The following is a 12,761-nucleotide window of genomic DNA, read 5'->3' on the forward strand; positions in this document are numbered from 1 at the left end:
TCAATTGTAGCTCTTCTTACAGCTGCTATGACATCATCAAGTCAAAGTAGGTTCCGCTGTCAACATCAGCTAGTCCACTGTCAGCATCAGATGGTCAATTCACTGCCACAATCAGCTGATCAAGTCACTGTCAGCATTAGTTAGTCCTGTCACTGTCAGCATCAGATGGCCCAGTCACTGACACCATCAGCTGGTCCAGTCACTGTCAGCATCAGATGGTCCAGTCACTGTCAGCATCAGATGGTCCAGTAACTGACACCATCAGCTGATCAAGTCACTGTCAACATCAGATGGTCCTGTCATTTTCAACATCAGTTGGTCCTGTCACGGTCCACATCAGCTGATCCAGTTACTGTCAACATCAGGTGGTCCTGTCACTGTCAGCATCAGATGGTCCAGTCACTGTCCACATCAGCTGATCAAGTTACTGTCAACATCAGTTGGTCCTGTCACTGTCCACATCAGCTGGTCCTGTCACTGTCAGCATCAGATGGTCCAGTCACTGTCCACATCAGCTGATCAAGTCACTGTCAACATAAGTTGGTCCTGTCACTGTCAGCATCAGATGGTCCAGTCACTGTCAGCATCAGCTGGTCCTGTCACTGTCAGCATCAGATGGTCCAGTCACTGTCAGCATCAGCTGGTCCTGTCACTGTCAGCATCAGCTGATCAAGTCACTGTCAACATCAGCTGGTCCAGTCACTGTCAGCATCAGATGGTCCAGTCACTTTCAACATCAGATGGTCCAGTCACTGTCAACATCAGATGGTCCAGTCACTGTCCACATCAGCTGGTCCTGTCACTGTCAACATCAGTTGGTCCAGTCACTGTCCACATCAGCTGGTCCTGTCACTGTCAACATCAGTTGGTCCAGTCACTGTCAACATCAGCTGGCCCAGTCACTGTCAACATCAGCTGGCTCAACATAAATCCACCCCTGAACAACAATTCACTGGCAAAACAAAACGTTCTAAGACTGCCCAAAATAATTCCAAACCTCACATTATAATCTTTATCATTATACACCATCCCTCAAGATATAATATCCAGAGAGAGCAGGTTCTGACTAGGATAAGCCTGGATTAAGATAACAATACCCATCCTCAGCGTGGCCATGATAACACAGAGCTGTCTCCATGGTGGGTATATCACTGTAACTGGGTCACTACTAGGGCTGCCTCCAGATCAGGTCACTGTGAGACTTAACATGCTTAATGTCCCATACCAACAGCATGACAAGATACTGTGCTGGCAATTAGGTGCCTTACCCTGGCAGGTGTGGGTTCGAATCCCGGACGGGACTCAACCCAAAAAAGTACTAGAATCTGTACTTTACTAAGAAAGCGTTATCCCAAATATAACATTAGTTAAATTTGACCACTTTCTAAATGGCATTGTGTATTCATAGCTTTCGGCCATGGGAGCAGTGCCAATTTACACTTGTCAGGGGGGTACTCAAAGTACGTGATCTAGACTACCAGTTGTCGGACTTTCATTTTTGTGGAAGGCTTGGTGGCTGAGTGGGTTAGATCGCTGACTTTGTGTGCTGGCGATTAGGTGCCTTACCCTGGCAGGTGTGGGTTCGAATCCGGGACGGGACTCAACCCAAAAAAGTACTAGAATCTGTACTTTACTAAGAAAGTGTTATCCCAAATATTACATTAGTTACATTTGACCACTTTCTAAATGGCATTGTGTATTCATAACTTTGGTATTGCTCCTTCTCGATCAAATCTGAAGTCATAGCAAGTTTTCAAACACCACTTAGCTTTGACTGCCATGCGATTTCTGTTTATCAATCTGTCAGTTACTCAATATCCTAATTTCAGAGAGACATTATTTCAGTTTAACACACTGCAGTAATCATGATAATGAATACAAGTTTACAACATCTACATCATTACTCTATATACTGGAAATGGGCAACAACTGTGAAGCAGCAAAACAATATTGCAACATGTTGTACATTGTGATCCCGGAGACACAGCCTGTTGCAATAAGCATGTTATCCAACATCAGCAATATTAAATGAAACAGCCCTAAAAAAAGAAACATATACAAGGTATAGTGCATTGATATTCCCTCTCAACATTACTCAACACAGTGACATAAATCATGTTGTCAGGCTTGGACATCAGCCACTATATATATATAGTCCAAAGTCCATGTCTCGTCAAACTGTCTTTGATCTGGTACACTCAGCGAAGAGAGTCCATATTAATACTAATATAATGCTAAAATCTACTAATAATGATGCCAAGAAACAATTTTGAGAAGTAGACCCAGGAGGTTTTGGTAATTAAGCTGTAATGTTTTCCAATAAGAGTTTGTTTTGTTTGTTGCTTACACCATGTTCAGCTTTATTCCAGCTTTATGACTGCAGCTGGTAAACAATTGATTCTGGACCAAACAATCCTGTGATTGTTATTAACAGCAACAATACACGTTTTTAGAGGAGAATCACATGACATCATGGCCATCAACCAAGTCACCAAGTCTGACCACTGAACTCATTAAGCTGCCTCTCGCAACCAGCAAAGATTCCTGTGGACCAATTCCAACCCGGAATCCTCAAAGAGATTTCATAAAAAGAGAAGGACTGGACATATATATTACAATGATATGCCACTGCCGGGATGCAGACAGACATCTGGTACCTGCTAACTGTCATAAACTACCCATATAATTCCAAACATATAAAAATGGTCCACGACAACAACAATGTGGGACATTAGCAATATAGGCTGACAACCATAGTCTATAGTAACAGTAACTGGACTTGAGGGATGAATGTACCAAACATATCTACATGGTCTGTGACAATATTTTTCTCATGTCTTTGATAGGCATTTTTTTCTTGTTAATCTGATCAAAATTATAAATATGACGAATGATCACAGATATTATAATAATTACACATTATGTAATTAATGTGTAGTTTCTGTACCCTACATCAGGGCCCACTTGCGATCTTAGTGCTAAGACTATTGTAAGCCTATGTTAAAGTATGGGCGTTATGATCATCTTAGCGCTAAGATCGCTTTGTGCAAGTGGGCCCAGGTATTAACATTTCTATCTTTATTGGTTACTTCTCAGTCATTTAAGGGGGGTGCCACCCCCGACCCTCTTTGCATCCGGTATACACTGGACAAAATATCATCCATTCCAAAAAAAATCCAAAACTTGGAAATACCACCATTCCAATTGGAAATATGACCATTCCAATATTTGGCAAGGTCATATTTCCAAGCTTGGATTTGTTTGGATTTATTTGGAAATGTTTGGATACAACATGTCATAATCATATATGTTAAACTTTTTGACCTTATGTGAGATTAGTAATGACATGAAAGTAAATAATTAGGAGTATTTGTACCACGAAAAGACCAAATCATGAGCAAAATTAACTAAAAGAATTTCTGTCATTTTAAGTGGCTACTCTTTATATTTAATTTCTTATCTTCCTTGTCTATAATTATATGACATTGACTATGAACTTTGAACAATGAAACAAATATTTTGTTTTCCCATACCAACTTACGGTTGTTGTAGAACAAAGACCGTTTCGAGAATATAGAGGGCCTCATCATTATAATTTGAACTAATATACATATGTACATAATAGTACTAGGTATAAATGAATTTTGATAAGTGTTCGTACAAGAATATGAACTTCGAATTATCTCAGTATTATGCGCAACACATAGGGCTGGAAATTTTATAATTGTTCTGGAACTATCTGACGGTAATTCAAAACAGGGAACAAGATTTCGTCAAATGAATCATTGAGCCAGGAATGCAACAATTTAAATGCTGACAAAATGAATAAACATATCTGGAACAGAATAGACTGTTCATGCGGACAATTATATGCTACGTCTATTGCCAATGAAGTTTATCACCCCATGTTATAGCATTTGTTTCATATAAAAGATAGAAGCCAAATAAATGGGACAATCAGCTGTTATGAATTAGCTTCACCTCTGTGACATATCACACAACTAAATGTGAATATGTTTATCAAATAATCAATTACAGTAATTAACCTAGTGTCCTTATTTATACACAATTTAATTACATATTGGGGTACAATATATAATACACATATACACGGAATGATTTCTTATTTTGTCAATTTAATCATAACACAAATCATACAAATCAAAATGTGAAAGTAGTGACTAACTTTATGATCAAGGGTAAAAATACTCAATTGTATCTATTAATCCTAATAGTATAACAATAAACCCTGTGTATATATTGAGCATATTTAGATACATCCGGATCTACGACCGCAGCGGCCTGTCCTCATTTCGCCTACACCTCATTTCGCCTACACCCTTATCAAAACAAATTTACAGCTGACTGCACATAAGTCAAGTGCTGCGTTACCTCTAAAATAATGAACTGACCCAAAAGAAGGTTAAACAGACAAGACAATCTTGAAGCTTCATACATTGTTTAATAGCTGATATTTACATTATGCAGTAATAATAATAATGACTCATGATTACTGTAGCTTTAGTACATATCCAACTGCATCAAGAAATTGCATTACAGTTTTTCTTCCACTAAGAAGCTGTGTCTTTAGTCTTTCAATTCTTTCGTCCCTTTGTCTGTCAACACGAGCTCGGGGTCTGCATGATCCTCCAAGATCAATTTGTTTCCTGGAGCGTCTGTCTGCCTTTTCAACCTTCTTGATCTCCTTCAAGAACTGATAGATGTTAGGGTGAGATCGGGGCATTCTCTTTTTCAGTCCACAGTGGAACCCTTCCAGATGGTTGTTGGATCGGGGACTGGTGTTGTCGTGCTGGTTCCAAATATGGCAGGGGAATCTAGCGTCGTCATCTATCCATGTGCTGGTGACATAGTTGTTAAAATCACCAATCTGTTGATCATCAGGTCCTTGCTCCATCACCTCAACCCTTGCATTCTGTACCTGGTCAAGTGGGAGAAGTGGCAGGGCTGCATCTCAGTGGTAGCAAACACCAGTAGTCTGTCGTCTTCCCCGTCATTGATGCACAGTAAGTCTCTTCCATCTTCTGTCTGTGTCCACGTTCCTTCCAAGTTGACTGCTGCTCTGGTTTCTGGAACTTGTCTTGGCTCTGTTTCTGTTTCTGTACAGGGAAGCTTGAACACTTGCAAAACAAGGGGCAGTCGCAGCTACTTCTTCATCAAGTTGATCCAGTTCTGCGTTGTATATCTGCTGTACAGGAGAAATGTTGGTCTGGACATGCTGCTTGACCTGTGTGGACACACTTCCAGTGAACAGCAACTTGACGCTTGACATTCAGTCTGTATCTATAGCCTGCATAAAGTACTTGCTGGCCACGTCTTTGTGATGTTACAAACTCCGCTCTCTGAAGATTTGCCATTTTGATGCTGACTAGTAAGCTGATAGGTCAGGTACATATATACCAATGCAATAATAACAACAATAACAGTTCAACAATTGAGCAGACATCTAATTTCCTTTAATTAAACCGATACTAAGAACTAACCAATTTGTAACAATTACAAACAATGTGATTAGTTAACAGCCTGAGATGGACAATGCCCATTCATATAATAGGGGTGAGGCAATTAAGCATTTGAATTATTGTAGGCGAAATGAGGTGTAGGCGAAATGAGGGCAAGCCACCGCAGCCATATAATCAATCAAGGAAAGTATATTAGATTGAATTACAAATGTGCTATCACTTAAACAAAATTTTCCGTTATCCACGTAAGCCTAAACCTGGGAGAAATAAAGTTCTGTTCTGTTCTGAAGACGCCGTCATGATTAGTTGGCGCCAGTCTAGACTGTCCAATCAACGTGAATATACAAACCGTGATGTTACTTAACCAGTTGATGACACCTGTCAAACTCAAAGTGCCCCTGGTCCTCCACCCACCATGTGTAATACTTTAGCGTACTTGATTGTTTAATTTGCAGTTATATCACTGTTGTGATATAACTGAGTGATGAGAGAATACATTTTGTTGTTTTTGTTAACGATCGTTTCCATTTTCAACATGGTAAAATTATAAGTGACTAACTTTTTTATCATGATGAAATGAAACATATTAAAATAATCAGAAGGACTGACGATCGCATTTTTTGCATAAATGTCATGCTCGCATTAATTTCATGATTTACTGAAGATAGATTTGAACATTCCTGGGCAACGATCATGTTTGGGTAAGGGAAGTAATCTTGTCTCCGCTTGCAATTGGATTCAGTTCCGAGATCGCAGCTTGACTGTTCGGTACGGCCGAAAGGCGGCATCCATGTTGTTCACGCTCCGCTGATCACGGGGCCTCATTTGTCTGTATTCAGCTTATAAGCCGGGATGCGCATGAAACATGGGTGTCAAAACGAATATATTTACCAATTATACGTACGGTCAATTAGCCGGTCGAAGATACAATACCCTGGTTCTACTACCTTTAGGTGTAATTACGTCGCATGCCCCTGGTTCACGGTTCGTCTGATCTCCCGTCATAAAACCATGATGTTTATTTACCTGGAGCCTCCGACAGCGCCGACTTCCTGTGTACATGTACATACATGGCAATAAATGGTTTGACAGCTGTTTGACGGAATCAATCAATAATTATTGACACGGTGATGTAATTAAAATTTGTCACTATTCACAACTCCTATTTTTATTTTTCTATTGTTCAGCTGTATTTTCGACCAGTTTTATATGTATAAAAAATCTTCTCTTGTATTTATAAACCAAACCTAAAAACATTATATAAGAACAATTGTGTTTTTAAACCGTAAGTTTTCTATTAAAACAACCATGCAAGTAAGATTTCAGCTGTAATATTACTTTAGTCACTCCACAGATTACACATCTTACATGCTGCAAACACAGCGAATGTAATGCTACTACGTCACAGCTGCCTCGGTAATTAAGGGCTGGAATGTTTTTGTGAAGGCAGTTAGAGCAGACGAATTTCCCCCCTCGCTGTATAATGACGGTCGCTAACCATATATGTGTATTTTTACTGTTTTTGGCTTGATTTGATTGTCCTTTGGTGAAAACAAATGTTCAATTGTGAAAGCAAACCCTTTTCCCCTGAACATAAAAGACAGCTGACTTTGTTTTTGTCTGAAATATCAACGTTGGAGTCGTTTATATATTCGGAAATCCATATTATGGTTAATATTTATAATATAATATGGACAATGGTAAAATTCATTATCTCAGTTTAAGTGCTACACACAAATGTATGTAAATCTACTTCATGATGAATGAAGCACGGCAATAAATGTATGCATCTGATTCTTCATTTGTTCTGTATTCCTCGATGAGAATGAGTTTCGTTGATGATGATCACTCTCACAGATTTTTTATAAGAGGATAGGACTTTAACTGGAGAATAGTTATGAAAAATATATATATAAGTACAGGCGGTCTATGCACATGTGGTGAAACTGATACCTCATTGATTTGCTAATCGGGACTTGGAAATCATAGTCTGTCATTAAATTGATTTTAAAATATATGGTTTTGACTGTAGTACGTCCTGACATCATAATATTATGTTGTAAACAACTTATCTTATCTTATGTTAAGTAAAACAATGATTGATAACTTCCTGAATTCCAATTGTTCAATGAACAGAATCATTCACAGCTCTGGCATGAGACAACAATAAATTAGATGTTACTAAAGATTGTCCATTTTATGATCTTAGGCACATGTCGGAGCACTTACATGTGAGCCGTCTAGACGACTGTCTGTTTTGTAATTAAATGGCAGCTGCCATCCAGCTGAATACTTAATCTTGAGACCTATTAGTTGTCTCAGCACTACACAATCGGCAATCTAAAAAACAACAAAAATCCTCATCCTAACCGACTCCCTCAGTGGACTACAAGCCCTTAAAAATAAAAACACTAAAAACCACCCCAAACTAATAAATCAAATACTCAATAGCTCAAACAACTTAACTAGGGCAGGTAAACAAATAGAGTTCATTTGGACCCCCGCCCACGTAGGAATCTTTGGAAATGAAAAGGCAGATAAAGCAGCAAAATTATCCCTTAAACTCCCAGAAATAAGCTTAAACTTACCCAGCTCAAAATCAGAAATCAAAAGTCTCACTAAACAAAAAATCAACAAAAAATGGCAAAATATATACCAAAACTTAAATAGCCAAATCAGGAAAGTACTAAAAAAAAAACCTAAATAAACCAAAAATACTACACCCATCCAAAAAAATCGACAGAATAATTACTAAACTACAAACAGGCCTCACCAAACTAAATAATCACCGCAAAATAGCTAATCTACACACAACAGGAAACTGCCCACATTTCAAACAACAAGAAACACCAGAACACGTACTCATTCACTGCATAAACTACCAAACACACCGAACAACACTACAGACCACCCTATATCTTAAAACCGGACTTACACTAGATCCAATCCTAAATCCACAAAATAAATGAGAAAAATTCAAAGCCTTAGGTTTATACCTAATTAAAACAGGACTAATTAGTCGCATTTAAACCCCAAATAAAATAATAAAACCAAAACTGCCTTATCTAACAACCATCCAACACACACAGCTCCCTTAGTTCGTCCCCCACCCACTCTTGGCATTCTTTCCAAATTTCAAAATTACAATATAAGCAACCCCTAAAGCCCCCCTCCTGGGTTGCACAAATTCACTTTTCCCCTTTTTGGAAACACATTAAATGGCCTGGCCGGGCCCCGTGTGCGACATACGCTTGCAGTCTGAAAGCGCACGTTAAATCTCCAATGTAAGTAAGTAAGTAAGTGTCTTTTCGAGTCAAGTGCGGGTCTCTCTCTCACCTTAGGGAGAATGCGACTGTAAAAGCCCCTCGCTAGACAGACAAGTAGTGAATGTTTGAGATAAATTTATTATTTATTATATATAGTTTAAACTAAATAAATAATTCATAGTCTTTTTATCATGTTTATTGTTCAAATTACTGATAAAACATATTTTAACTTGTTCCTTCTAACCATATTTCCAAACAATTCCAAATAATTCCAAACAATTCCAAGTCATTCCAAACACTTCCTGTGTTGGAAATATGTTTGGAAATGTTGCCATTCCAATTTTGGATTTTCTGGAAAGATCGATCCTTCCAAGCTTTGGAAAGTTTGGAATGAGCGATCTTTCCAAAGCATTCCAGCGTTCATTCCAAATTGGAATGGACGCTATTTGGTCTTGTGTATACCACTTAATTTGTCTTAGCATCCAATTCAACAACTCTGGTCATATCAGTATACACTGTGTGTGCATGCTGAGAAGCTTCAGGCGAAATAGTTTAGTGATTTGTCACTCTTTGCAAGAATAAAAAGATGAAAAATATATTTCAACATTGATATACAGGCATCCATACCAGATAAACATTTCATCGCTTCCAACATACTGCATTGCAATGCAGACAGTTAAATCTAAAGGGGCTGTCATCAACTGATCACGTAGATGGGTCAATCTTAAAAAAAAGTCACAACAAAGTGTCACACACTACAGTAAGTTGTAAGCCTTATACCTCAGATGATCAGCTGATGATATTACAGGCGTCACTATATTAAAGGGCAAGTTCACACGGAAATGAACCATTTTTTCTTGTACTTTTTCCACATTAAAAGTGTTAACATAGAAGTGTCATAGACAAAAATATAAAAACATCATATTTAATTAACGTATTTTTTGCACTAAAACGATTTATATTTTTCACATTTACCAAGTGTTCTATTTCCATAACAAAAACACCATGGCTTATGCCCCTTGCAATATGACGTCATTGGTGCCAATTGATAAACATTATGACGTCATCATGCTTTGTTAGAGCCGCTTCACGTGGTGTAGGTACTGTTTTGTGATTCTAGCATCTCAGATGCCAGCCAGAATTGTGTTATGCTGAGTCACCCTGCGCCCGAGTGTGTCGTAGACCATGTTGTTTTACCGCAAACTGGTCCTTGATATCTTTTGCGTTGAGAATAGACAGGGACCCAGTTGAATTGGCACCAATTACGTCATAATCTAAGGGGGATAACTCAGGCCTATTTCGCTCGTAAAACGAAGGCCTCATAACGGCATATCACTTTCACACTATTGTGAGCTTCCTACTTTCACTATGAAAAAAATGAGTATATTTTCAAACACAGATACTAACTAATTCTAAAATTGCGTTTTGTTTAGAAAAAGAAAGAAAGTGATTTTTGCGTGTACACTTCCCCTTTAAAGCATCATTTGGAATCCGGCATACCCTACTAGGTCAGTATTCTGGGTGAAAAGCGACCAGCGTTATTCGACGGGACATGACATTTCCGCGTTATGAAATAAAGTTACACGTGACCCAAAAGTCTATCCACAGGTGTAAACAATTATATAAGACATTCCGTCTGCTCCACCCCTTTCATTCAATACACACACAAACATGGTAAAGTAACGCTGACGATCACATGTAGTGATCGTTTACAAATATGCAAAATCATAAATTTCTCCTACCTTCACAAAGAATATTCCACAAAACTTCACTCTCAACACCTGCCGATATGTTTGTTGTGGTTTGTTCATTGACCTCACATTTATTCACCTGTAGTTACTTCCCTTTTAAAGGATGAACACACATCCTGTTATGACTGCAATGTCACAGGTTCATTGTGCTGCAGATGCCCCTTCGAATGTATGTTTCGTAAGAACTAATGTTAATGTATTCATAATAGTAACGTATTTCTTTTTAAATGAATATATTCTTTCATCAAATATTACAGAATCAATTATTATAGTAATATGTATATAAAAATAGATTTAGTTTGTAATTATATATCAACAGTATACCGTCAAATCCATAGAGAAGACAAGCTAAATAGATAGTTGTAAAGAATAATACCTTGTATTCGTGCTCAGGGAGCAGTTATTATGCTGACATTTTAAAGGCAACACTGATTCACGTCACATGGCTAAACGTCATTTTACCACTGTGACGCGCCGTCTACGACGTCTATACCAGTCCAGTTTGGGACTATATATGGATCAAATATTTGTCTTATATGTGTGATGTTTTGGGTGAGGCTAGATCATTCAAACACATTTCAGAAGTGTTCTACAAACGTCCAATATCTCGAAAAACAGGCACTACCTCAATACCACCCTGCACTTTTAGAGACGCCTAGACCCACATGGGCAATAGACTGTGGGATATTGAAATCAACGTGCACAGATCAAACACAACTTATAATACTAGTAAAACACTGGTAAAAACCTTGTCAATCTGTATCCTCTAACGAGTTGAAGAATCTTACTCTGCTCACAGTTGGGAGATGCTCATTAATTATGTAGGTAGGCAGGTATACTGGTCACACTGTCCAATGATTGGCACTTCTGACAATATTGGGAGTGAACCACAGTTAATTGATGTTAACCTTATATCACTTGTGTACATAACAGGCTTCTCCACTCCAATGTAACTACACCCAATCTACTCAACTGTATACACACTGCCTCATACCTGTATCCCTATCACTTGCTTGATAACGGTGTTAGAACCTATACCGAAACGTCGCTCCTAATTGTAATAAAGAAGTTGTTCATCCATATATCTTATCCTTACTTAGTACTCCAACTTCTAAATACCTCTCAAAGAAGTCAGAGGTGAAGATTGTTGACGTCGTTCGAAAAATGTGGTTTTCTAAGATGGCGGTCGTTATCGGTGCATTTTTTAAAGGGGCGCTCAAAAGGATTAAGAGAAAATGGGTATAAAAGAAATTATTACACTCGCATGTGTCATCCTTATTTGACGAAACTCGTGTAAGAATTTATATAATATCCTTTCTTCTCGCTGAAACACAGGAGTTCTGACACTCATTTCGTATAATCAGTATGACACACATGCTCGTATGATAATCAATATATATTCCAAACAGCATTGTAATACAGAGAGCGTAATAGTGTTAACGTGTTGGTTGATGACGTCACAATGATAACGTCACCGAGTCGTGTTTACGTCATTTTGACCCTGTTACCGTCAGGAAAATCACTCACGTTGGTTGGTTGGTTTGTTGTTTAACGCCACACTCAGCAATATTCCAGCTATATGACGGCGGTCTGTAAATAATCGAGTCTGGAGCAGACAATCCAGTGAATGATATCATGAGCATCGATCTACGCAATTGGGATCGATGACATGCATCAACCGAGTCAGCGAGCCTGACAACCTGTTCCCGTTAGTCGCCTCTAACAAGAAGCAAAGTCGCAATTTACTGCAAGCATGGGTTGCTGAAGACTCAGTAATAATCTATATCTATAACCATAAAAATAGAACACATGCATGTGTCGCAAAGATATGTTTACACATTTCATTCCATGTAACCGACTGTAAAATGACGAAAAGGATACTTCAAGTTCAACTATGAACATAATTGCATATTGTTCATTGTTATGTTTTAACGAGGTGTTTATGATGTGAAATAACCTTAATTAGTTTAAAATAAATAAATCTTCTTTTGGTTTTACTGATGACGACGCCATTAACTTTGTTCGATTCACATAGGTATTGCGGATGCATACGTTGACACCAACACAAATGAAGCACGCCCTCTCGCCACCGTCAACTTTTCATGAATAAAAACTGCATAGTTTTCGTTGGACGTCAGGGTCATAGCCTAACACACATGGAGAACTGAATCATGTGAATAGTTACGTGAAATGAATGGTTGCCAAATCTCTTTTCTAATATGCGTTTAAACCCACTTCACTCGCAAATAGCGTGCAGTGTGAGA

At 38.3% G+C, this 12,761-nt stretch overlaps 1 protein-coding gene across 5 annotated transcripts in view; it reads right to left on the bottom strand.

Annotated features, from left to right (window-relative positions):
* The window catches only part of LOC139465667 (serine/threonine-protein phosphatase 6 regulatory ankyrin repeat subunit B-like), a 229,112-nt gene extending 218,537 nt beyond the window's left edge, over window positions 1-10,575 (bottom strand). For all 5 annotated transcript variants that reach the window (XM_071247412.1, XM_071247411.1, XM_071247415.1 and 2 more), the window contains exon 1: window positions 10,489-10,575. The gene's annotated coding sequence lies outside the window, so the exon portion shown is untranslated. The remainder of the gene's footprint in view (window positions 1-10,488) is intronic.
* Between the last annotated feature and the right edge of the window lie 2,186 nt (window positions 10,576-12,761).

This window comes from Haliotis cracherodii, unplaced genomic scaffold (assembly GCF_022045235.1).
Source record: "Haliotis cracherodii isolate W230 unplaced genomic scaffold, xgHalCrac1.p SCAF_18, whole genome shotgun sequence".
Taxonomy (NCBI): Eukaryota; Metazoa; Mollusca; class Gastropoda; order Lepetellida; family Haliotidae; genus Haliotis; species Haliotis cracherodii.